Raw genomic sequence first — 25115 nt, 5'->3', positions numbered from 1 at the left:
TTTAATTAACAAAAATCAGTGAATATGCTGGGTGAGTTCAAAGCAATAAAAATACTGGGGAGAGTACTTTCCTTTTTCCCTCACTTTTGTGGGTTTGTCCCTCTTTTCTTCCCTCAGCCCCATCCGGCAAAGTAGAAAAAACAGAAGGCAGACACAAGGAGAAAAAGAAGGCACAAAAAATGTAAACACAGGACTTTTAAAGAGTTTAAGTATCTAGAAGCTGGGGAGAGGGTAAGTACCCAGAAAATCCTGTTTTAAGATGAGTGCCATTTGTTATGAGAAAATGAAAAAAAAAACCAAACTTTTTTAGTAAATAGTTGTAGCCGCAAAATGAGATATCAGAATTGTGGTGGTTTGGCTTTGCCTGGCACCTTTTGCACCCAGAAGCATATTCCTGGGGGAGGAATGGAGGAATGCTCGGCTGGAGATATCTGCGCCTACCTTAGGAAGCAGAGCTGGTGGGCAGATCGTTGCTGGATCAGTGGGGAGCACTCATCTTTCATACCTGCGCCAAGTGATGAGGGGCAGGGCTGCAATTGCTGCTGGGATGCTGCTCTCACCTCATCACCTGCAGTGCCACAGTGTGAGAATGGATTTTCAGGCAGGTGAATGATGGGGCAGGGCTGTGACCGCTCTCCTGGGGGGGAGCACAAGCGGTGCTCTGTGCCTGCGGAGAGGGTTTGGTGACCTCCTCCGGATGGATGATAGATAACCTGCTTCAGCCAGGGGAGAGCTACTGCTATGTCTATCTGTCACAGCGTGTAACCAAGCCCCCAGCTCAATACCCAGCCAACAGCAGGGGTGTGCAATGGACAGTTCATTACTGTACCACAAGCGTCCTCCAGAAGATAGAGCAAAATAAATTAAAGCATTTTAGTCTCATTTTCTACAGTGTTAGCACTATGATGAATGTGAAACCTAATTTCTCCTGGCACTGCCAGTACTGGAGAAGCTTGCTGCATATACCAAAGGCTTCTTGCAGCCATTCTTTCTACCTATAATTTCTCCAATTAAACATGTATATGGGCTCTCTATAGCTCCATTTCTTCCTCTAGCTCCATGTCTTTCTCCAGTTAAAAGTTACCCTTTTCTCCATACCAAAGTCTTCCCAAGGTGCATGCCAGTTTCCTCTGCCTCTTTCCTCTTTTGATTCTTTCTAATTTTTATTCCTCTTTTCTCACTCCTCTCTTCTTCCTCCTCTTGGAAGATAAAGCTCCAGGCAACACTTGAGTTGATGGCCATTGTCTGGGATGTGTGAGCTACCATCACCCAATGGCTATGGAGGAGGCTGTGCCTGTTATACCCATTGGGTTCTGCTAACTTTTACCAGAATCAAGTGGAGTGCAGAACATTCCCTTATATTTTAAAGGTGGTGTGTCAAAGTGTGTTTATGCTTCCCTGTTCAACAGTGCTGCCTGAGTGCAGTGTTTTACAAACAGGGACAAGTGGACCTTTATGATGGTAAAAAAGGCATGAGTTTTGCTGAACCTAGGAAGTCATTTTTCTGTCAGGACATCTTGCTACACACTTGAAGAACTGAGAACAGGCAAATTGTCTTAGACAAAGCAAGAATCACTTTTAAACTGTTAGTGAGGCATTATGCAGGCCCCAGCTCTGGAAAAGCTGCTGTTAACTCTCATTGTTTTTTTTCTGGCACCATACACCTGCAGCTTTGCTGTGCACCCTGAAGGAAAAGGATCACAATGTCAGCAGCAGGGCACTGCTGGTTGCAGTTCAGGCCTGCTCCACTGCAGGTGGGGAGGAACCCTCCCCATGGAGACACTTTGTTGGTGCAGTTCTCACACTGTGGCTTGGACTTGGGTGTGGGGCTCTCTTCTGGGTGGAGCTTCCAGGCTCTTGGAGACCACCAGGGTCCTGCATCCAGGGAAATGGGATGCTAAGGAGTGAGGGTGAAGGGATCATCTAAGCTCTCCTGTTTCTGCATGTATTTCATGACCTATCTCCTGCTCCAAACATTTCTTGTAGCATACCTCACTGAAAAAGCCTACCCCTGCTTGCTTTGTGCTGCAGTTCTGAGCAGGGGAGGACCCTCCTCACCCAAGGAGCAGCCTGTCAGAGGGCAGGTGCACACTGCTGCCCATGGCCCCGCTCTGGCCATGCTGAGTTCTGCCCAGCAGCAGAGGCATGCTTTGTTGTGCAGTGCAGGGGCAAGGCCGCTGGCACTGGAGCCGGGCAGCATGACAAGAGCGCTGCACCCTCCCCAGGACTGTAAATATGCCACGCGTCTTTTTATTGTTGTGTCATAATCACAAAGCTCCTTTTATGTAGTTTGTTTAACTGGACGACTTCTGCGCTAAAAATAAGTGGATCTTGCTGTTTCCAGGACAACCACCATCCCAACGGCTTATCTTGGCGCCTCTCCTCTGTCAGAAGGATGTTCTAAAAAGAGATGGCCATGAATATTAAAGACGAGGCATGCACACAATAAAGCATTCCATGGGAAGAGCCCCATGTTTTAATGTTACACATTATGCTAATAGGACAGTTGCCTCTCAGAGAGATGCTTAATTCAAAGGCTGCACAGTGTGAGATCAGATTGCCAGTAAGCAGAAATGTTACGTGCGTCTTTTAAAAAAAGAAATAATCTCTTTCAGGTGGTTGGAGCGGCTCACCAGGCAGCACACTCTGCCTCTAGGCCAGATATCCATAAAGTGAAACCCTGTATGTGTGTCCTTGGCCCTCATGGTGGTATGGCTGCAGAGGACAGAGAGCAGCCTGGTGGTACGGTCCTGCTGGGCTGCGCTCCTGGTGCCTCCTGTGCCAAGCAGGGGAGTAGGCCATGTACCATGGGCATGCTGCATCCTTGTGAAGCTGGGTGATATTCAGCCATTCACCCCTGCTGGAGGAGAGATGGGTTAGTCGTTTGGAGGGCCCAAAGAAAAAGCCACTGCTATCCAGGAAGTGGTTGTGTTAATAGATGTCTACATTCCTCCAGCTTTTTGTTCCCTCTCCCCTTTTTTACTCCTTCCCTCTCAAACAGCAACAACAAAAAAGGCCTTTAAGAAGAAAATCAGAATAAAGCTTAGGAAGTGGCAAAGAGAAGCTATTATGTCCAACTTTGTAGCTGGACAAAAAAAAGGAGGTAAGTAAGTTTGCCAGTAGGACTGATCCTCCAGCACAGGTTGTGATGAGGTCAGCTGGTGAGAAGCAGTGCTCTGACATGGACCAGAGAGACCCATATCCAGCTCATACCTCTTGAATGAAGCAATTAATTTCCTATCAATCAAACTCTTTACTTCTCTGATTACTGAGAAATCTTTAGGGTTACTGGTGCAGTATGGAAATGTCTTACACAGAGACAGCAACCTCACCAAAAGCAGTCTCACTGATATTATCAAATAAAATTACTGGAAAACATATAAGAAAATATTAAATAATTTCGAATTTTTGCCTACTGATTTTAATCAATCAGTTATACTTTTAACAAAATGTTCTCTTTTCTCAGGTATTGTTCTGGGTAGTGATATTTGGAGCATAAAATTCCAGGGAGTGCAAAGTCCTCTAGAGGTAACACATATCTTACCTCACTGAAAATATATTCTCTTGACAGGCTGTATCCTGTCAGAGTAAATAATGCCAACATGCATTAAAGAATCTGGAGACTGGATCTATCTTCAATATGGAAGATCTGTATCACACCACTATTTCCACTTATCCGCATCACTTATTAGAGGACCAATCTACAAATTCTGGTTGCCTCGGATGTGCGTGTCTTGGGACCCTCAAAGAGGAGATGTGTGAGAGGGAGTTACAAGGGGTGATGGCCCAGGCTGAAGGAAACCTCATCGCCACTCTCCAACACACCACTGCAGGTAGATCTGGGGGGGGGGAATGGAAAGGGGGAAGAGGTACTGACATATATCGTAGAGGAAAGGTGGTAGGGGGATGCAACACTTTGGGAACAAATCTGTTTTTTTTCTGGTGCAATTTCCATTGCTTTCAGTGAACTTCTGTCACTTCAAGATAAGGGGGGCTTCCCAGCACTGCAGGGGGCCATGGTGAACCAGAGCTGGGATCACAGCTACCATGGCAGCAAGGTCATCACAAAAAGAGGGGTGCTCACACAGATACACAAATATTTGTATATACATCTAGAGCGAGCCCCAGCCAGGGACCAAGCAAGTAAGAAAAAAGAAGGAAGAAGAAGAAGATGAAGGAAAATCCAACATTACAACATGTTTTGCCCCTCCACATGATTCAGGTAACCCACGCTCCCCTGCATGGAGCGAACGTCCTGTTCCCTCAGCTGAGGTATGAATAAAGCCAAACTGCCTCTTGGAATTAAAGAAAGAAAAGCAGATGCTAAGCTGAGCTGACAGCCCTATAGGAAGTCTTTAAATCCCCTCCAAATTTTTATGCAGGAAAAAGGGTTGCAATTAGTGAATTATAGCAGGTTAAACAGTCTAATTGCTATTAATACAATTACAGTCAAAGTTGTGGTAAGTGTGGTATCTTCATGAAAACTCAGGCCTTTGCTTCATTAGGCCATTCAATGCTTTTTCAAACTATTTCTTCTAGCATTTAGCAAATGAAAATATATATTGTGGGTCTAAAATCCTGCAGAGATGACCCCTGTGCTCTGAGATGTGAGAGCATTTTTCTGGGGTGGGACTAGGAAGCACTGGTGTGTCCTAGAGAGTGTATAGCTTGGTGCAGCAGAACAGCAGCTTCTGCAAAGTCACTGTATTTGTGGAGCAAATCAGTGTCCAACACAGAGACACTGGGTTGCTACGCCTGACAGCAGTAGTTCATAACAAAAATATTATGATAACTTAATACTAGAGTCTCCACTGGTCATATTGCAAGAAAGTACGTTGTCCTTCTGCACCTTCCATATGACAGGGACTTAAAAAATAGTCAACTGATTTAACAAATTCCACTGTCTCCATTTAATTCCTCTTCTCGAGGGTAAGGCATGGCCCTTTGAATCTTTTATCTGCACATAGTGAATAGCAAATAGCTGCCCACTTCATACTGCAGCCTTCTCCTCTAGCTGAGGAGCACTTTGACACCTTTCTATCCAGCCACCCATTTCCACAAAACCCACAGGAACGTAAACTGTCTGAGACAGAGGTCGAGTTGGACTCAAGTGAGCAAATGGGTTCAAGGTTTGCAGACAGAAGACAGACAGAGAATGAAAATGGTGAAATTTGCCATTAATTGCAAGAACAGTTGTTGGAAAACAGCCGAGTTTCTAGGCCTTTGCCAGTGAGTATCAGGGTGCTTTGCTCCTTGTGATGTTTCAGGCCCAGCCTACCACCCATTACTTCTTCTCATCCACCATCCTTAACAGTAAAAAAAAAAAAAAACCAAAAAAAAGGCTTAGAGAAACACTGTTGACTGGTGGCTAGTATTTGGATCTAGGACTCCAGCACATTTGGGGTTTGGATGCTGGCTGTGCTGCTGACATGATTTATAGTGTTTGCTATTCAGTTTGAAATGCCAAAGAGATCTATCAAGTTGTACAAAAAGGCCATCCTATCCTTTTCTCTTTCCAAAGCATGTCTGGGAAGGTATTTTTGGCTCCAAATGTACCAACCAATTCACCGCTTAAATAAAAATACAGGGACTTCAGACACTCAAAAAAAAAAAAGGATCATTGAGATCATGTTCTCACAGCATGTCTATCATAAATGCTAGATTGGTTTTCTTATAAAATGCAAAAGAAGCACAGCAAACACTTTTTTCTTAATTAAACTGTTTAATTTTGTAATTCATGTTTCCCTGCACAGACTTCAATCATTTTAACATATTTTTCTTCGTGCAATTTTTTATCTTAATGTAGTCAGACATAAAGAATAATGGATTTTGTGTTTCTTATCCTTTCTATTTTGAGTAATAAATAAAGGGACAAATGGACAAAATCATCATCAAAATAGAGACGCAAGTGGTATTTCCTAAGCTAAGTGCAAAGAGAAGTCAGTAGATCTGCATTTCAAGCATGTCAGGGAAATTACTGTGGAAGGGCTGCTTTAATTCTTTTCCTGCAAAAGAGCAAAATGGAAATTGCTGTTTTGCTATTCATGTGTATCATGTGATCTTGGCCCCTGCTTACAGCTTTGATGTTTCTGTTCACTTTCATGAAACATTTCATCCAAAAGCTTTAGAGAGTTACATCCAAACGCAGTAGAGGAGCACCCCACATTGTTCTGCAGGTGTCTAGTCCCTCCAGCATCTGGGCTGGGATGTGGACACTGTGCAGCAGCTATCTAAGGCACGTGTGTCAGCTAGGAACCTGCGCTTAGTGGTGCTCTGGTTGACCCAGCTGCCTCTGTTGTAACTGTATAGCCAGGACTGGTAGACAAAAGGAGAATACTTTCTGGGTACTGGAGATCTGGTACTCTAGAAATGTCCTGTGGCAATAACTCTGAACCTTATACTTCTAACTGAAGTCTGATCTTGATTAGGCCAGCTTTCAAATCCAGCACAGAACCACTGAGGGAAAGATTTTAGGGACGAAAACCCTCAGATTTGACTGTAACTTCTGCATGCATTATGGAGTAAATACATGGAAACAACCCTAACCAGCTCCAGCTCCAGCATAGTACACTATAGTATAGTGTACTATATTATATAGCATAGTACGCTATGCTGTGTGATTAAAGTGGAAACTTGCTAACAAAATGTTGATATCACATTGCTAATGAAAGGCTTTTTTTTTTTCCTGTAACTGTTGCAATGCACAGAAACCAACTGCATAAAGGAATCTGGAAGCAGCCTATTTGAAATGCCAAGGTTTGTTATCCCCTAGCATCCGTGGCAGATATTTGACCATGCTGTCTAGAGAGCCAGCACTATAAGTGTCCCAATGGAAATTAAGCTATACCTGATCAGGCATAGATAACACAGCCACAATGACATTTATAGGTCCATATCCAGAATGGAGACCTGTCTTTTCCTCCTGCTCCAGGGCTGTGGTGGTGATACCCTGTTGCCTAGGCTATCTCTGTGCTAAAAGGGAGACATGAAAGGGAATTAGAGTTGTGTGCTCTGTCATGTCAGGTGGAGGGTGCACGTGTGCCTGTGGTGTGTGGTGTGTCAGGGTTATTGGCAATTGATTTGGGAAAAAGCACGTTTCCAGATGTCTGCAAGTTCTGGTGTGCATGCTATAAATCAAAAGTGCAATAGTGGATGAGGTGTCCACTGTTAATCCAAACGTTTTTCCTACTTTCATTGTGCCAGGAGTCCTTACTAGCTTTCGTCATCATTAGGTAGAAAGCAGGTAATTAAAGACCTGTCCCTTTACTGGTTTGCCAAAAATTGACAGAAAAGGAAACAGCAGACCAAACCCATTCAATCTGTCGTGAAGTTAAGGGGACAAGTTAGCAAAAGAAAGATTGATGTTAAAAGGTGTGAAATTGCCAAAGATGGCCAAGTTACAAGAGGTTATCCATAGATGTGGCCAAGTTAAACAAGTCCAGCTGGTGACTCAGCAAAGCCCCACCTCCAGTGTCATTCATAATCCCTGTCCCTGGAGAGCCACAAACAGCCCGGATTGTGCCCTGTTTAGCTTGGCTTTTGAATTACTAACTCTTCTGAAAGTTGGCTCTTCAGATAGGTGTCACATCTTAAAACATCTGATCCTCTTTTATAGAGGAAAAGCATACCCTTATGGGATTTCTCTGTGCTGCCAGCCTGTTTCTTTGGGCTTGAGTTGGTCCTACCAGAGGCAGGTTTGTCCCTCGCTGGCAAAGTAAGTCCAGCAGTGATTAACCTGCCAGACAAACTTGGAGAAAATAACCCAAAGGTCCCAAAATTTTTAACATGAAGTTTCATCACCTTTGTAGCCTGAGGGCTTTACCTGAATTTGATAAACAGTGGCAGAAGATCACCAAAAAGGCACAAGGCAGTCCAATTGGAGAACTGAGAAGGTCTTGAAGGTTCACGTGTCAGCTGATATCCATCATTTTGCAATGTTTTGATGGCTGGATAGAACAAATAGTGTTGAGTGTCATCAACATCTAAGAGACTGTTTTCTGCCACAAAATTATGTGATGAAAATGAAGCCGTTTCATTTTCAATGAGACTTTCCATCAATTTTATGGGGAGGGACCGTATTAAAAAGGAACTAAAAAATCCCTTTCAGAAGTTCAGTACCAGTACTGTGCTACTTCCAAAACCTGCTAGGAGTTTTATTTTCAGCTCTTCCAACTATTTAACCAAGCTGATAAAAATAAGGATGAGCTTCAGATTGGCAAGCCTGAAATTTGCATGAAGTGTTGCCTCTTTGGGGACAGTTTACCACCTCCCTAGGATGGCTGCTCAGGCTCCTGAATAGTTAAGGAAAATCTTGTAGAAGATCAGCCTAAGGGTGATGAACCACAGCTACTTGCATTGGTAGTGGAGAGCTTGAAGCATGCTTGACTGGTTGCTGCAGCTCAGTGCTAACTGTTAGGTAGGTCTGAAAGTTGTCTTATCTCTTCCTCATATGCCTTAAATTGAACTGCTATGGCAGCAAAAGGAAAAGGCTTTGATCCATGTGGATTCTGCACCCAGGAACACCAACTGGCTTAATTTTTACTGGAATGGTAGCAGGGGTATGTGGGATGCACAGGATGACCTCTGAGGCAGTGCTAGCAGCTGAAGGTGATCATGCTGGCAGCAGGTGATGTCCATCCTTGCCTGCAGCCAGCCCTGCAAAGGGTGACCTCATGCAGAAGGCACTTTGAGCTGCAGGCTGCTGGTAGAGTGGGATTAAGCTGATTGCAGAGCAGTGGAGCAGCCCCCTGGGCTGAGCTGATAACCGGAAAAATACATTCACAGTGGTAAATGGAAAGCTCTCAGCCACCTTCAGCTTGGTGTTGTGGAGCTTTGTGCTTCAAGGGGCACTGTGAGATAAACCACAGCAACCCCAAGGGCTCCATCAGGGCCTGCAGAGCCCGGGCTGGGGGCTGCAATCTCTCTGCTCTGAAGCAATCTGGTGTTTATGCTGAGAGCAGACGGCAACAGAAAGCACAAAAGAAATACCCAGGAGCAAGCAGAGGATGTGGCAGCCCCAGGCTAACCCATGCTTGCTGTGGGGAAGAGTGTGAATGCTCAGTCCTGCTCTGAAGTCCATCACGATTGCACTGGTTCCTGGTTCGGGCCATACTCTGCACATGACTGCCCTCTTCCACCCCCTCCCCTGGTGGTTTCCAGATCCCTTTTTTCCGCACCAGCATAGGTGCCCATGCTATCTGGGAGATCCCATCCACCCTTGGATGTTTGCCATGTCTCGGGGAGGAATGCCTCAGAGTGAGAAGGCCTCCAGGGAGGTGAGGAAGGCCTCAGGGCTCTGCCACAGCCCCCCCTTGCAGCCCTTCCCATGCCACTTGCAGATGCCCCAGGCTATGTGATTTTTTTAGAGCTCCTTAAGGACTAAGGAGGGCTGAAAGCTCAGGACCTCCATTGAGGTGCTTCAGATGGCCACCCCTAGGTGCAGAAGGGACCTCATGGAGGCACGGTGATGAAAGAGCAGCAGTGTCTCCAGCATCTCAGGTGGCAGCAGTCCAAAACCCCAGGAACTGAACCAAAGGAAAACAAGCAAATAAAAAAGCATTGCTTCAGCCAGGAATCCAGGACCGTAAACAGAAGAGGCTGGAAAGCCAGTGTTTTCTGCCCTTGGGGAATCAGCTCTGCTTGAGCCAAAAAGGGAAGAAATGCATATAAAACAAAGAGAGAAGATGAAAGCTGTGTATCCCAAGCACAAACTATCACAGATATGATTGGCAGTTTGCATATTACATTTTATAGCATTCCTCCTCTCCTTCCTCCATATTTTCTCTCTCCTTGCTGCTGTGCTGACAGCTCTCACACACGCCTTGCCCTGCACAAACAAGCGCTCCGCTCCTCCCTCGCATCCTGCTTGGACCCCCAGCTCACACCCACCTCCGAGCCCCAGCTGCACCGGGAGGGAGCAGGTCAAGGTCTGAGGACTTACACGTCCCCCAGAAAGATTTCCTGTCCTGTGCAAAGACTGGCCTCTCTCCTCTGCTTTGTTTGCTTTTTACTGAATCCCATCAAATCACTATTTCCCCCTCCTCTTTCTTTCCAATAAACAATCAGCCCCGTGTTGATTTGATTACGAGCTGCTGACGCAGCATTGCTGAATCCAAGACCTGAGTGTATATTTTGGCAAAAATAGTGCTATTCCCAGCTAAGAGAACAAGATGGCTTGCCAAGAGGCTGAGCTTTCCTGGTGGACACGAGATGAGATGGAGGTAGCTTAGAGCCACTGCCTTCCTGGGAAGCAGGACCAGATCCTGGCATGGCACAGCTCAGTGCTGGAGCCTGGCACAGCTTCTGTAGGTACCAAGGCACCATGCTCTAAGCAGTTATTTGTGTTGAAATGCCTCTCCAAAGGAAGAGCTGTGGCTCTTTGGTGTTAGGTGCTGAACAGACCCTGAGCAAAGCGAGGTGTCCAGTCTCAGCAGGGTGGGATATGCCAAGCAGGAACACTGCAAGGAAACCCTGTGCCACGTCCAGATGCTGGCAGCAACACAGCCCTCCCATCATCCCTCTGCATAAATTATATTTATTTATTTTCAGAGCCACAGTGCACCCTTTCTTCTTATGCTTTTGGCATCTATTTTTGCTCCCATAGCTTTATTTTTGATGCTCTGCTTTCCACACATTCAGTGGAAGTGTGGGCCAGGTCCTTCTGTGTGAAACATAGCCATGATACACAGGCTCTCTATTTAAATGAACTGCAGTTTAAGCAATGGGTCTTCCCATTTCTCCATGACAGCCCTCTTGCAGATGTCTCTTTTCCCTTGTGGGATGCAAACTCGCTCTCTAATACGCTGATAACATGCAGGGTCTGCAGACTGGCTGTCTGCACAATTCTTTTTGCTTTCTGACCAAATCCCTTTTTTTTGTCGAAAGGGACAGGGTCCCCGGAGTGCCTTGCAGCAGGCAGGGCAGCAGCTGGAAGGAGCAGGAATGACAGATCCCACTGACAGAGGGGAACTGCCCTCAGCAGAGCTGTGCAGGGCCGGCCGTGCACACATGTACCTGCATGCTCCCATGCTGGAGACAGCTGCCTGTGCTTGTGTCTCCTCATGCTAGATTCCAGCGGTGTTACGTATCCTATGGAGGGGAAGGACTATTTATGCCATAGGCATAAATAAATCCAGCCAGCATTCACAATAACACAGGTTGCTCGGGGCTGGAGATCCATCGTGCTCAAGCTGGGGGCAAAAAATCCTATTGCTGTGCTGGGGACAGCCCTGCCCAGGCTGGGGGAAGCACTCAATGGCAAGCAGAGGACAGTGGAGCAGTGATGTGCTTTCAGCAGGACCCAGTAGAAAGCAGTTTCCGATAGGTTCATGGAAGGCAGGCAGAGTGATTATGATCTCTACCAAATTGAAATTTTTTAAATATCTGGCCACTACACATTTAGTAGTATACAATGTTTTCCCATATGTTAAGGGGGGGATATGGCACCATGTCTTTTAACGCCTGCCCCAGTAGGCCACCAAGCAATGCCTGCACTGAGCTGGCGTGACTTGGTAGCTGCTCTGCTTCAGAAGTACATCTCTGGTGAGGCTTACACATTGGTCTTCACATGCACGTAATACAGATGTCTACTGCTGAGCTACAGTCATGGGAGGAAACCAGGCATTTCTGTGCACAGGTCACCTCCACAGAGCACACCTCTAACATCAGGCAGATGAACAGCACTTTGCTGGTGTCTCTTTCTCTTGACTCCGAGGGGATCTCTAAGGCCAAGCTCAGGTGGAACACTGCCAATCTGGAAATGTGAGTCAGGTGAGTTTATTCCTGTTCTTTACTGGAAGTCTTTGGATGATCATAAGCCTGTGACATTCAGAACCTCCCTCATCATTCAAATCTGCTCTTTTCCCCCTTCTTAACTAAGACAGGGGAGGTTTTAACTAAGACAGGGAAGGTTTAGGTTAGATATTAGGAGGAAGTTTTTCACTCAGAGGGTGGTGACACACTGGAACAGGTTGCCCAAGGAGGCTGTGGATGTCCCATCCCTGGAGGCATTCACAGCCAGGCTGGATGTGGCTCTGGCAACCCTGCCCACAGCAAGGGGGTTGAAACTAGATGATCATTATGGTCCTTTTCAACACAGATCATTCTATGATTCTATGATTCTTTGCTTGCTGAGTGACACTCTGGTGCTCTGGCTGATTCACCACTCCCCTGGATATTTCCCGGCATGAAATTACTCTCAGCAAGTGATGAATGAGTACCCTGCCTTAACACTGTCAGAGCAAAGGGCACTGCTGCCATAGGCACCAGAACTTTCATAGTATGATGGATATGAGCTTTTACAGAAATCTTTATTACCTTACCTTCCTTGCCCTTGGAAACGAACCTCTCACAAGAGTTTCTAATTCAATTTACTTTCTTAAGTAGAACATGAAAAGGTGGCAAACCAAGCGTGATTCTGTCACAGTGGTTTCGAGTTGGCGTAAAATGCAGTGTTGGGGTACACGGAGCTGCTCAGCCAGGCAGAGCGCTGAGGCATCACTTGACAAGCAGGGAAGGTAATGAAGTTTCAGCGCTCCTGGCAGCAGCAGCCTTCAGACTGCTTTAGTTACAGTGGTATGAAGAAGGCTGTTTTGAAAACAGGCTGGTTTTACAACTGCTGCAAGCTTTTGTTCCTCACTGGAGCCTGTTATACAAAATCTGGCATGATTTTTTTAAAAAAACAACTTTTTTTTTTTTTCCTGAGAATCTGTTCTTTCTGTTGTAACAACAGCGGAAACTAGTAAAATAAAAGGAACTAAAGTTCTCTGGTATTTAGCAACAATAACTCCTATACAAAATCTGGGTGAGACTGTTGCCCTTCAAAACTGGAAGGCAGGGCTAGGTTGGGAGGAAAGAAGGCAGGTGTGGAAAAGAAGCATGACCTGGAAAAAGCTTTTGAAGAGCTTAGATCAGTTCTTGGCACAACTGCCAATGTTGTTTGTGACCATGGTCCTCACCATGATCAAGGGAGACAGTTTTAAGTCCTTTCGGTGAATGACCTGAAGTCAGAGACAGACCTCTGTCTGTCTGCACAGTGGAAACCTGATCCTGGAGGAAGGAAACTGCTGTAACACTGCCAGAAACTGGGAGAAGTTGGACACAGGGCTGATGCCACAGCACTGACATGAGGAGAAAGCTGTTCAAGTGCTCCAAAGTGCCTTTACAAAAGTTTTGCAAGTGACATGTCTGAAAATGCAGGCACCTTTTCACCTTACTTCCCCTCCATCCTATCTGCAAAGGCTGCTCATGTGTGGAAGGGGGTTTTAACAGTCACATGTGGTCAGGATTTGGGGTTTCTGCAATGGAAACGGGCAAGGTGAGGAGTCTGGAATGGGGACAAGTAATACGTAGTAGTTTAAGGGCTGCTAACATGCTTATGTGATAATATAATAATGTTAACAAGGCCTTGAAATCCGGTCTCACCTTGCAGTCACAGCCAGGTACACAGGACAGGTCGACACTCCAGGCTGTGGAGTTGGCTGTGCATTTGCTGTGGAGCCCTCTAGGCAGGATTTGGGGCCAGGGGGATATGCCAGCACTCTGGGAGCCCATCAGTACCCGAGAGCTGCCAGCCTGAGCAGGCAGCAAGGCATGAGCCAACGCTGTCCCACTATGGGAAAGTCTTTCTCTGCTGCAATAGCATGGCCGTGAATTCTCAGTAGAAATCTTAGGTTTAACACTGGCAAGGCTTCTAGAACACTAAGAGTGGGCTAAGTTTTCACGATGTTAATTTATTTTCATACACACAATGGCAGCCTTAAATAAACCCCATCCTGTTTGTGTACGGTGATTACACTGCCTAACCTTAAAAATGGAAAGACAGAGGAAGTCCCTGGCCTTCCAGTTAGCTGCAAGCTGAGCGGCTGGACAATGCAGCAGGTGCTGCCTCATCCTCAGCTGTGGCAGTGGTTTTACCAAGGCATCCGTGCAGCAAGGAGTTCAGGAGTTCACACTGGCAATGAGTGCAAAGGGTTTGGGAGTGAAAACCCTCACTGCTCCAAGGCTGAGGCAGTGGGGCCACAACATTGCTTTGGCTGTTTATCCAGAGCTGTTCAAAACTCTTGGTCAAGAAATATGGCTTTTCATCACATGAAAGGTCTTTCTGCTTGGATGTCCAGGGTTTGCAACTTTCAAGAGTTTGGATATCTGCAAACAGAGTTTCTGTATGAGAATTGCACCTTTCTACTCACATCTGCAGCCGTCCTCGAGGTCTGCAATGATGAGTTTGGAGAGCCAGGAGATGAGTAAGCAAGAAAAACTTCATAAATGTGAGTTTAGGTGAGCTAATGCACTGTCAGGTCCAGCTCCTGATCATCAGCTTCCTCATCTGCTCTCCAGGGATGGGCCTCTAAAAGTCGACTGGGAAAGGAATAGAGCAGGAGAGAACGTCAGTGACTTATGCCAGCCTTGCTGCTAGAGTAAATGCAACAGCAGACAGCGTCCAATAGCTCCAAACACCACAATGCCTTTCCTACCACCACAGCCCTGCAATCTTGAGCAGGGGTCACTGGGCAGCTTAGACTTGTTCTCAGCCCAGTGAGAGCATATGACCACGGGCAGGTCAAACAACACCTTTTCACTGGCTCTATGCACTGGCAGTGCTGTTGGGAGGGCAGATGTCCCCCAAATGAACTCAAAACCAGATGTTGTTTCCTGCTGTTGTTGTTGTTTTTGTCTAGGGGTTACCAGGGCATGCAGAAAGCCTATGAGAACAAAAATAATCCAGCAGCAGGTACGTCAACGACTTTAGGTAACTCCAATCCAGCTCACCTGGGCCTATACTTCATACCACGTGGCTCCCAGGGGTCTGGCTTCCTCAGGCAGCATCGTGACAGCATCACAGGCCGTGCACATGCCCCCTGAGGTCCCCTGGAGCTGGGGTGGTACCACGTCGGACTGCTCTCGCCTCTGGTGGTGGGGGGAATTGTTTTGACGAGGAGCAGGGCTGGCTGCTGCTGGCTGCAACAGCGGGGCTGAGCCAGCGCTAACTCGGATCGTGTGTTAATTGGCTCTGAGCTGGGGATAATCAAAAGCTTTGTTCAGACAAAAGGAGGGGAGGAAAAATTTATAAAAAGCCCTGTTTAACAAAGAGCCTTGATGGAGCAGATAGGCGTCCTTCTCTTGGAAACAAGTCCCCAAATGAGCAAACAAGGCCGCAGCAACAATCTGATTTTCATGCAAATTCTTTCCCTTCGAGAGTACTGCGAGAGCACGAACAAGAATTAGCGGCTGACGGTCATTTGCATACCCTCGGCCAACTCCAAGCATTTTTGAAACACTATGGCAAAGCATTTAGCTCACCATCAGTTGTCCCTTCCGCCCCTTCCTGTGCAGGTAAGTGCTGTTTGCCCACAGAAAGGGAAACTGCAAATTACAGCCTCCGCTGGATAAAGACTCGCAGCCTCCGGGGGGAGCAACAAATGCTCTCATTGCACTTGGTTGTGGGAAGGAAAGAAGCAAATTACTTGCTAGAGGTCGTGCAGGGAAACGGCTGAAGGGTTTGAAACAGTACCCGATGTCCTGTGCTTCTCTCGAATGCCCCCTGAAGCCTTTAAGGGCTCTCCTGGAGAGCTCACGGGGTGTTTGCTCGTTGTGAGGTGGAGGGTGGTGCAGCTTCACGGCTCCACAGTTCCAGTATCAGGAGGGAAGGGCTGGGATCTGAGTAGTGCCAGGTCCCCTCAGCTCCCCTGTGCCTGACTCCGGCTGTGCATTACCTCCCTCTCAACTGCAACCTGAGAACCATCTGCTACCACCCCAAAGGCAGCTGATTTGGGGTGGAATGCCTGCGAGCTGCTGAAAATCCCTGACAAACTCCCAGTTAAGGAGGAATACATTGCTTTTCAAGATTCTCAAACTGGTTTCTGTGTACTTGGTTGTCTACCCGTCCTCTGCAGATCCCCGGGAGGCCAGGGGCTAAGAAAAGTCGATGCTTTGTTGAACAGACTGCACATCTCCCTGGGAAATGTGAAGGGGCATGTATGCACATTGGAAAAAAAAAGGTGGGCTGGTCTTTGCTGGAGGTGCTGAGCAGTAATGACTCCATACTCAGTTCTTAATGAGAGGAGAAGAGACCCGCTCTGAAGATTTGTTTCCAAGGCTCTGCTTCAGCTGCTTGGTTCCAAAGAAAATTTACTGCGCAAGTGCCTGTTTTCCCATTGGTAGAAGAATTTTTACCACATGACTAGTAGAGCTGCATTTCACCACAGAAATGGGTACACTAGAGATAATGGCACTGGGTAGTTCTGTATCTGCCAGCACCTCCGTGGCTTGTGCCAGCAGAGTGACAGAAAACGAACTACTCCCCAGATTGACCCATGGCAGTGCAGGCTTGCTGAGTGATGTGAGGATGGCATGAAGATGTCATCCATAAGGGCTTTTGTCTTGGAGATTGGTGTTTGGGTTGTGACACCATCCATGAGTGATCATAGCAGTGGGATTGATCCACTTGCCATGGGTTTAAACTTGGGGTAACCAGTGGATTGGGAATTATTCAGTTACATTGCAGTGTGCAAGCAGCAGCGGGACCACCTTGGTCAAGAGTGGCACTAGGTTTTGGCCATCAAGGATCACCTGGAAATTGAGGGCAGTTCAGAGACCGTAAGAAAGTGGGGATGGCATGCTAAAATCTAGGGCTTTTCTCTGGGCCATTCTTTTAATAGGTTTGCTGATACAGAACTCTGTGCTTAAACGCTCCCTTCTTCTCTGGCAGATGACATCATCTGGCGTTATGAAGGGGCTTTTCTGTCCTGGCAGCGGTGGGCTCTGGCTGGATCCCGTCCCAGAGGGAAGCAGGTGTTTGCTCAGAGCTGCCCGCCCCCAGTGTGGGGTACCCATGCCTGGCAGCTTGGTGCTGTGCCTGGCTGTGCATCCTAATGAGCACTGTGGGGCAGGTGGGACTCTCTGATTGCTCAGCCCTAGCTATCCCAGGGTATGCCAAGAGGCTCCTTTCCCCTCCTGTCATGTCCACACAATGCTCTACACCAGTTTCCCCTGCGCATGTTTATCTTCCAGACAGTGTAAAGAAGATGGAGCCCAGGGAGTCTCCGGGGCCTTTGTAAGGGCTTGATATTGCTGAGCTGGGATTTCGGCAAGAGGCGGCATGTGGAGCTAATCCTGCAGCACAATAACCAGCTCTACGCCGTGGGTGTCGAATTTGCTAAATCGAGGTTGTTTATTGTTTGCCCATGTAATGATGTGCATGGGGCTTAGGCCAATTTGGAAATATTAATAAACATGACAGTGCTTAAATAATGCTCCAGACAATATCTTCCCTTTGCTCCCAAGAATGCTATCAATATACTTTCATAAATGGTACGAAAGGTTTTTTTTCTTTCAAAGTTTAAGCTCTTTTTATTATCTAAGCTACATCGCAGGAGATCTTGTTCACATTGACAGACTGTAACCACAGGTGGATCCACGAGCTTTGCTCAGCAAAATCAGGTCAGGGTAAGCAGCAAGAAACTGCCATCAGCGCATGCTGTCACCAAGGGGACAGCTCTTTTGTGGGGAGGAAGGAGCAGGTGATTTTCAGGCCTTTCATCTTGCAGAAAGCCGAGCAGTCCATTCTATTCCAGCCTCTTCTCCTCTATGGACTAGGATTCTTTTGGCCCATTTCTTTTTTCCCTCAGCCCCTGATGCAGTGGCACAGCACTGAGCAGCACCTGTATGACCAGCACTGCAGAGAAAGGTTTTCAGAAGTAACCGTGGGTGAATGCTTGTTTCACAAAAGCAGAATATTTGATCCAGCTAGACAAGCCCCCTTCCTTTTCTCCATTTAGCAATCCATGGCATCATAACTTGATATAAGATGTAACAGCCTCTTCATCACCCACTGCTTGGCCCCGTGAGTCCTGCTGGGCTACCTACTAGATGCCCCATCAGCCACACTCAGGGCTTAGACCAGACTGCACCAGAACCAGGCCCCATAAGCTGTCCCCAGCTCTCCAGACATCCCACCACACTCTGCAGCTTCTCGTGCTCCCTGTGGGGACTTGTGCTGGTGTTCGGGAGTCGTGCTGCCTGGATCCCAGTCCTGCAGTTCTTCCTGTGCAGCAGCATCCTTTCTGGAGGGAAACTACCGCCAGATCCCACCTTCAGCACTCTCGCCACTGTCAGCATGAGGCCTCTTCTGGTGTCAGTGTCTTGTCATTGCCAACCATTGTCAATGGTTGACTCCATTGCAGCCTGTCAGGCAGCCAGCCCCTCGGCCTTCCCCTGTCTTTTCTGGAGCTGCTGCAAGATGCTGCTTCCAACATCACCTCCAGGCAGCCAATGTTACCGATTGTATTTATACTCTCACCCCAGAATTAAGAGTTTTCCGTGAATCTCTGTTGACTGACACTTTTCTCTCTCTTATTTTTGTCCTACTTGAATCCCATGTCATATCCTCTGTTGTCTGGTCTAGGACTGATGTCATGCATCCCATCTATTTTTAAACCCTGACACACACTTAGAGCTTTTCCAGTCCCCTGGAACTATGCTGGCACCTCTGGTGTTATTAAAAATAATGCCAGTGGTCAAAGACCTCCAAGCCTGCACTGTAAGGACTGCAAAGTAGAAGTTATCAGGGATTTGCGATTGAAAACTATGTATCCCTAACAGCTGTTGTCTGTCATTCTTCCCAATGATTCACTGGAGAGCACCTTATCATCCTTACATGATCGCAACATACCATCTCTTTCTTCTCAAACATGGCATGAAAATATGAATTCAACTTTTCTGCATTATCATTAATGTTTCTTCTAGAAAGCATTGAATATTATTGTAAGGATTTTTTTTGTTTGTTTCATAATGTGTTTCTTTATTGCTCATACTGAGACTTGTGGAATTTACTTATTGGTATGAGAACTATCAGTATGTTTCCTGATGTTTAAATACGTGCAATTGATGTTGACTTTTAGATGCATCACTTAGGTACATAATTTGCAAAATGCAAAGTGTTCAGGATGCTGCTCAGTAGCAGAAATGAAATTCAAATAGAGATATCTTGCCTGTGCCATTAATCCCACCCTGATGACGCCCAAAGCACAAGAGACACTGCTTTTTTTTTCATTTTTACTAAGTCTAAGTTAATTGAGATGGAAAATATCCATGGCCACACAACAAGGCTGCCTACAGACTGGGGATGTAGCTTGTTCCGAGAGGTAAGAGATTATCCTCAGGCCCAGGAGGCAGAGGTTTTGTTGCTAATTTCATTACTGAGATTCCCTGGGAAGTCACTGGCTGCCTGTGCCTCAGCAATCCTGCCTGGTAGCCAGGATGTGACACTGCTTCCCTTCCTCTTGTCAGCATTTGGGGCTCCTGGAATGGGAGATCTCTTGCTGCCAGGAGGCTGTAGGGGAGTCTCTTCAGGAAGGTGAAAATGATCTGGGTCAGTGTGTGCTTGGTGAGTGGAGGCCTCTTCCTTCGTGCCACCTTGCCTTCACACTTGCAGTAGCTCATCTAACTGCAATTTGCTTTTGGCTTGAGATTTGTTGAAAAGCTGTCCAAGACGTAACAAGCAGTTTGGGGCAAGAAAACAGAATTCATTGCTTGTTCATCTTTCAACAAACTCCCTCCCTGGACAGTGGGTTTCAGACCTTTACAGTTACCATTCTTTTCTCCCCATAAAGAATGAGTGGAGTAAGTGGAGAGGAAAACTGAGACCAGGAGGTGTCTGGATTCAATATGAGATTTATTCGTTATGGAAAGATCAGCTTTAATTCAGACCACTCCAGCTGGTAAAACTTTCACTCCACAAATTCAGTGTGAAACCAAGTGTGTTTCTTGAAACAGCCCCTTGGAGGACTTTCAAAGACACTGATGGGTCAGATGTATCCAATTAGTAAGGGCCTGTGACAGCACATGGAGCCCTGAGGGGCAGGGAGGGGATCTTCCCCGCACATCCTGCCTGCACAAGGCTGAACTCTGCTGGGGTCACCCAGTGGGCTAAAGTGCAGGGAGTTCACAGTGGGGCTGTCTTGGGGGAGGCTTCTTCAGGCGGTGCTCACATGGGCAGGGATAAAGACTGTAGGGCAGCATGAGCCGTATCCGGTTCATGGCAGTACCTCTAACCACACAGGGTATGTAGTTACGAAGTGGAAATGCAGATACATGTATATTCTTGGCTTTTTAAAGCTTCTCGTTTTGCTTGTTGCTGTTTTGTGATCGTGTTTTCTCACTGCATTTTCAGCTTGACTTCTCCTAGCCATGCTCCATGTCATCTGGGAAGGTTTCAGCTTCCGTAGCATATCCCACCTCTTGTAGCAGATCTCAAAAGCAGGCTCGTTCCTGTTCAGACTCCTGGTAGGCCCCAAGTCCAAGCCCTATCCTAGCTCCCAGTGCTGCTGGGGAAACAGCCCTGAAGTTTGACCCTAGGTACAAAGTTTTCTCTAAATCATAGAATCATAGAACCATTAAGGTTGGAAAAGACCACTAGGATCATCTAGTCCAACCATCAACCCATCCCCACCATGCCCACTGACCATGTCCCTCAGTGCCACATCTACAAAGTTCTTGAACACCTCCAGGGACAGTGACTCCACCACCTCCCTGGGCAGCCTGTTCCTATAAATCTTGGGTCCTTGAGTTGAGTGTCATTTCAATGTAGGAGCTCTTAGCTCTGAGGGGGAAGGTGGCCTGAGGGTAAGGAGTTCAGGCAGAGATCTGAGGCAGCATTCTTTTCCAATATTTCTATGAGCCATCCTTGGGCCAATCATTTTCCAAGCTGAAAAATGGGAAAAGTAGCACATCTCTACTATCCTCTGAAGGATGCTGTGGTGGTAGGCATAGCAAGGAAGGATCGAGCTTTCCGGGATGAGACTGAAAACTGTGTGAGGAACTGACCAACCCATACTTACCCACTGCATCACAATTATCCAATCTCCATCCTCGTTAGACACCAAACGCTTGGTTGCAAAACCCTTGGCTCAGGCACAGCCAACAGCTCCTCGTTCCTGCTGGAAGGAAGCCCTCTGTGCCCATGCGTAGGGACACACCTGTGCTGTCAGTAGGTCTTCTCTATCAGCAGCATTCATTTTGCAACTGCTACCAATGACATAGGAAGTACTCCAGATGTTGGGTATTCATGAACTGTTTTATGAAGAAGAGGATCACAGCAGCTACCTATGGCACCGGCAAGTAAGCAGCAGATGGCGTCTACCTTGAGCTACAGGTGCACTATGCTTCACATCTATCTGGCAGCAGTGGTGAGGAGGAGGAATCAAAGTGCAGGAGCCCTTGCAGAAGGGATGAACAAGTCTGTGCATTTGAGATGGGCTTTGGGTTAGAAAAATAATAAAACCCAAGTATTTTAATAGAAAGATCAGCTCTAGCATCAGTAATCTAGCCAGACAGCAGTGGGATGAGGAGAGACACAGGGAATGTTTGATGTAAAATCGAGGTCGTGCCCTGAAAATCAGATACAGATTTTGGAAGAGGTATGTGAGCCATTAAAATGAAAGGAAACCCGAGACAGTGGCTCTGCCAGCTGCCAAAGACGCCATTCTGTGTCTGTGCATGCTGGATCCCACTCCCCTCCACCTTTGGCAGCATTGTGGTACCATCAGAGCAGAGGACACCCAGAGGATAAACCAGAACTGGGCTAGAGACATACTTTAAAAATTCCTTTCTAGCTGTTACTCTACTGTGAGAGGGAATTCAAAGCTTCCAGTGGAGGGAAAAGCTTTGGCCCAGATGGCTGAGCCCTCTGCTCACTCACTGAGTGGACATGCGTAACACAGCCCTCCCCAGCCTTCCCCACTCTGTCTCCTGTTCCTCTTCCTCCTCTGGTCGGAAGTGCCAGGGAGCCAGAAGAAGTTGCTCTGCCCTTTGATGTGACCAGGAAGCCTTCTGGATGCTGACAAAATCTCCAGTGGTTCTTCATGAGAACACAAGGTACTCTCTGCAGGGAGACATGCTCCACACAAGGTACCAGTCTACACATTTCTGAAGGAGCATCCAAGCTCCATTCATGCTCATTTCTTCATGCCTAGGGTGTGACTGAAGGTCTTTAGACATTTTACTGCTGGTTTCACTGTGCACTGTGGCTTATCCATTATCCCAGTGATGCTGTGGCTGCAGCACTGGCTTCCACTGACCTTTCTTCTGGCACAGGAGACCAGCCCAAAGCCCCCACTCATGTTTCCCATGCAACCATCTCAGCAGCTGTGGCAGGAGGGGGTGCCAGGGTCCTCACTAGGACTGGGCAGGTGATCAGGAGTGTGCCCTGGCACTCACTGGCATGTTGAAAAGCTCAGGCATTTTGTGTGTGGGAGTGCAAGCTGCATTTCTTGGTGTATCAGTGCTGGAAATCCTTTCTTATTTCATTCCCTGGGGTCCTGCATAAAAATCTTGACTTTACAGATAAGGAGAGTTCTGTGCACAAAGCTTTTATCATACCCTGACCTCAGCATGGTTTGAGTCAACATTTTCTTTTGAATCAGTATTTTCTGCTTTTTTTTTTTTTTCAGGAAAGACAGCACAACAATCCAAAATCCACTGATTTCAAGGCCCCCATGGAGGTGAGGAGATAGCTTACCAGCTCTAGTGTGAGCTAAGACATAATGAGCTCATGACACGTGTTTGTCTTGGCTTCCACCCACCCCACGTGGGGCCATACCAGCTGGCAGCAACATGACGAGTGGCTGCAGCCCACATGAAACACAGCACCACAAGGACAGCACTAGCCCAGTGATTCTGGGGCAGGGGCATGAGCTACCCACTACAAGAAAGCCCCAGATTGCTTGACCCTAAGTGTTTACCAGCGTGCTACATCTCAGCTTTTATTGCAGGAATCACCATTTGCTGTATCCACATTTAAAGCTGCATAAATAGCAGTGGGGTTGCTGATGCCTGGGAATGCTGTCATGTCACTGCTTCACGTGGCATGGTGTCATGTAGCAGGATGATAGATTGCCACCACATCCCAGCAGCATGTTTGGCAGTTGGGATGGAATTCCCATGCCTGCCTCCCAGATCAGGAAAATCAAAACCACAGGCTTATGGCTAGTGTGGCAGTGAGAGCATTCAATACAGCAGACACAGCTTGGGTGCTGCCAAGACACTGAGCACATTGCAGAGCAACCTAAGGGGCAGCGAGGTGCACCACATCAGCTGTGGGCCATGAGGTTTGGTACCCAGGGTTGTCAGGCAGGATGGGCAGAGGTGGGGAAGATACCAAAGCGCAGCTCTGTGACTGCCTGAGCTGCCCATGTATCCTGCCGTCCTCTTTGTGCTTGGTCACCAATAGCTCTGATGAAAGCCACAAGCTGCTGTGTGCTCGGCTGCTTGCAGAGGTCAGATCAGCTGTTTGGTCAGCAGGATAAGAATTGTGATCCTTGAGTGTGAGCATCTGTTTTTCACTTCGTTGTTTTTTTAATTTTGGATGAGTCCGTGTGAGATTGGATGAAGTTTCTGACAGATCAGCACAACTAGATGCCTTCAAACCTTTTAAGGGTCCTTTTATTGGATGATGGCTCAGAAAGCCACCGGGGATGTACAGTCAGCATCCGCCCTTTATGGGAAGAGGAGCGGGTGGAAGGGGAGAGGCTGCTGCTCTGATTTGCTTGGCTCGGTGCTTGGGCTCACTGAGTTTTGCTGTGCCGAAGCCACGTGATTTGTGTAGTTGTGACACAAAATCATAAATCAATCCAGTTTGGCTAGGAAAGTTCACGAACCCTCACTGAACCTTTGGACGAACCTGGGTTGAGTTTCGAGCTCATAAGGAAATATGAAACCAGGCGGGCTTCAGAAGGATTTGTGTTTCATTGCAAACCCTTTGTAGAGCTTTGCTAAAAAGGCGGCGGTCAGCAATCTCTGGGTTTGGTTAAGAAAAAAGTTGTCGGCTTGAGAGCATTTACATAGAGCACAGCTGACCTTTAGAATAGCCCTATTGTAGTGAGTGAAAAAAAGTTATTCTTGAAAACTGCCTCTTGCATGGCACTGTCGGAAGCTGCCTCCATCTCCCAGAGCTGTCTGGTGTGGGTAAAGCACCTGCTGGGGAAATCGTCCCTTCCCATCATATTTTGCAGATTTTCAGAGGGATTTCAAACCTCGTAGTATTAAAACTGTTAAATTCTGCTGATCTGTTTGATCATTCCTCCCCCCTTTTTTTAAAACTCAGTGTATAGGCACGAAGGTTTCTTACAACCATCTCAGTGCAATGCTTGCAAAAGATTTCAAGCGGTGTCTTCATCTTCAAAATTCCTCTGTATTCCTCCCCTGAATGTGAGTGCAGAAATAAGGCAGAAGGTGCTTCCAGGTGAGGTATGCCACTGCCTTGCTGGTGGAAGGAGCAATCCAGCTCAGCGCTCTAATTGAATTTAGGATGACTATTGGACTAAACTGAACCTGGAACCCCAATTAACAAAACCCAAAGCATGGGACTTCAGTCACTTTAAACAGCACAGACATGCAGTAAAGGCTGAAATTTAAGCAGCATTTTGTAGAGATTTGTATCTCTCATAAAGCAGAATGTGCTGATGCAAATGACTGAACCATGCAGGGAAAAAAAAAAAAACACCAGTGTTCTCCTTATTGACAAATAGATTGATTATTTAGAGGAAAGGGCTAAAAAAAGGAGGACTGAGAAGTGCCGTGCTCAGGAAGGAGTGATGCAATGCTCAGCTCCTGAACAGTGAAGTTCCTTTGTCCCAGGCAAAATTCAGTTTGGAAGTTTAAGGGAATGATGAGCTGAAAACTTCTCAGTTATGTACAGCTGTTCCAACAAAGCCAATGCTCTGGGCCAAATTCATCTTTCAGAGACGTGGATACACCTTGTGGAGGCTGCATGGGGACTGGACCCCCAGGACTGAGAGCAGCATCTTGGGGTGCATGGGACCATGCTGGACCATATGTGCATTCCTGACAGCCTTCCTTTCAATGAGTGGGTCCTCTGGGCCCTTTTCTGACCTCCACTCCACATGTGTGCAGGTCCTGAGGGGGCAAGGGAAAACACACTGCACTCATAGACTTATGCTGAGTTTGGAAACTGATTTGCAGATTTAAAATATAAAGTGTCAAATATGGGAACAGTTTTACTCTGTGTCAGAGGGTAGTAGAGTCAAGTCTGTTTGCCAGGGGAACCTCAGGAGTAAGGGCTGGGAAAGAAGACAAAGAAGGCAAAGTATTAGGCCTGG

Source organism: Numida meleagris, chromosome 3 (assembly GCF_002078875.1).
Source record: "Numida meleagris isolate 19003 breed g44 Domestic line chromosome 3, NumMel1.0, whole genome shotgun sequence".
In the NCBI taxonomy this organism is placed as follows: domain Eukaryota; kingdom Metazoa; phylum Chordata; class Aves; order Galliformes; family Numididae; genus Numida; species Numida meleagris.
This window is presented reverse-complemented; position numbering follows the sequence as displayed.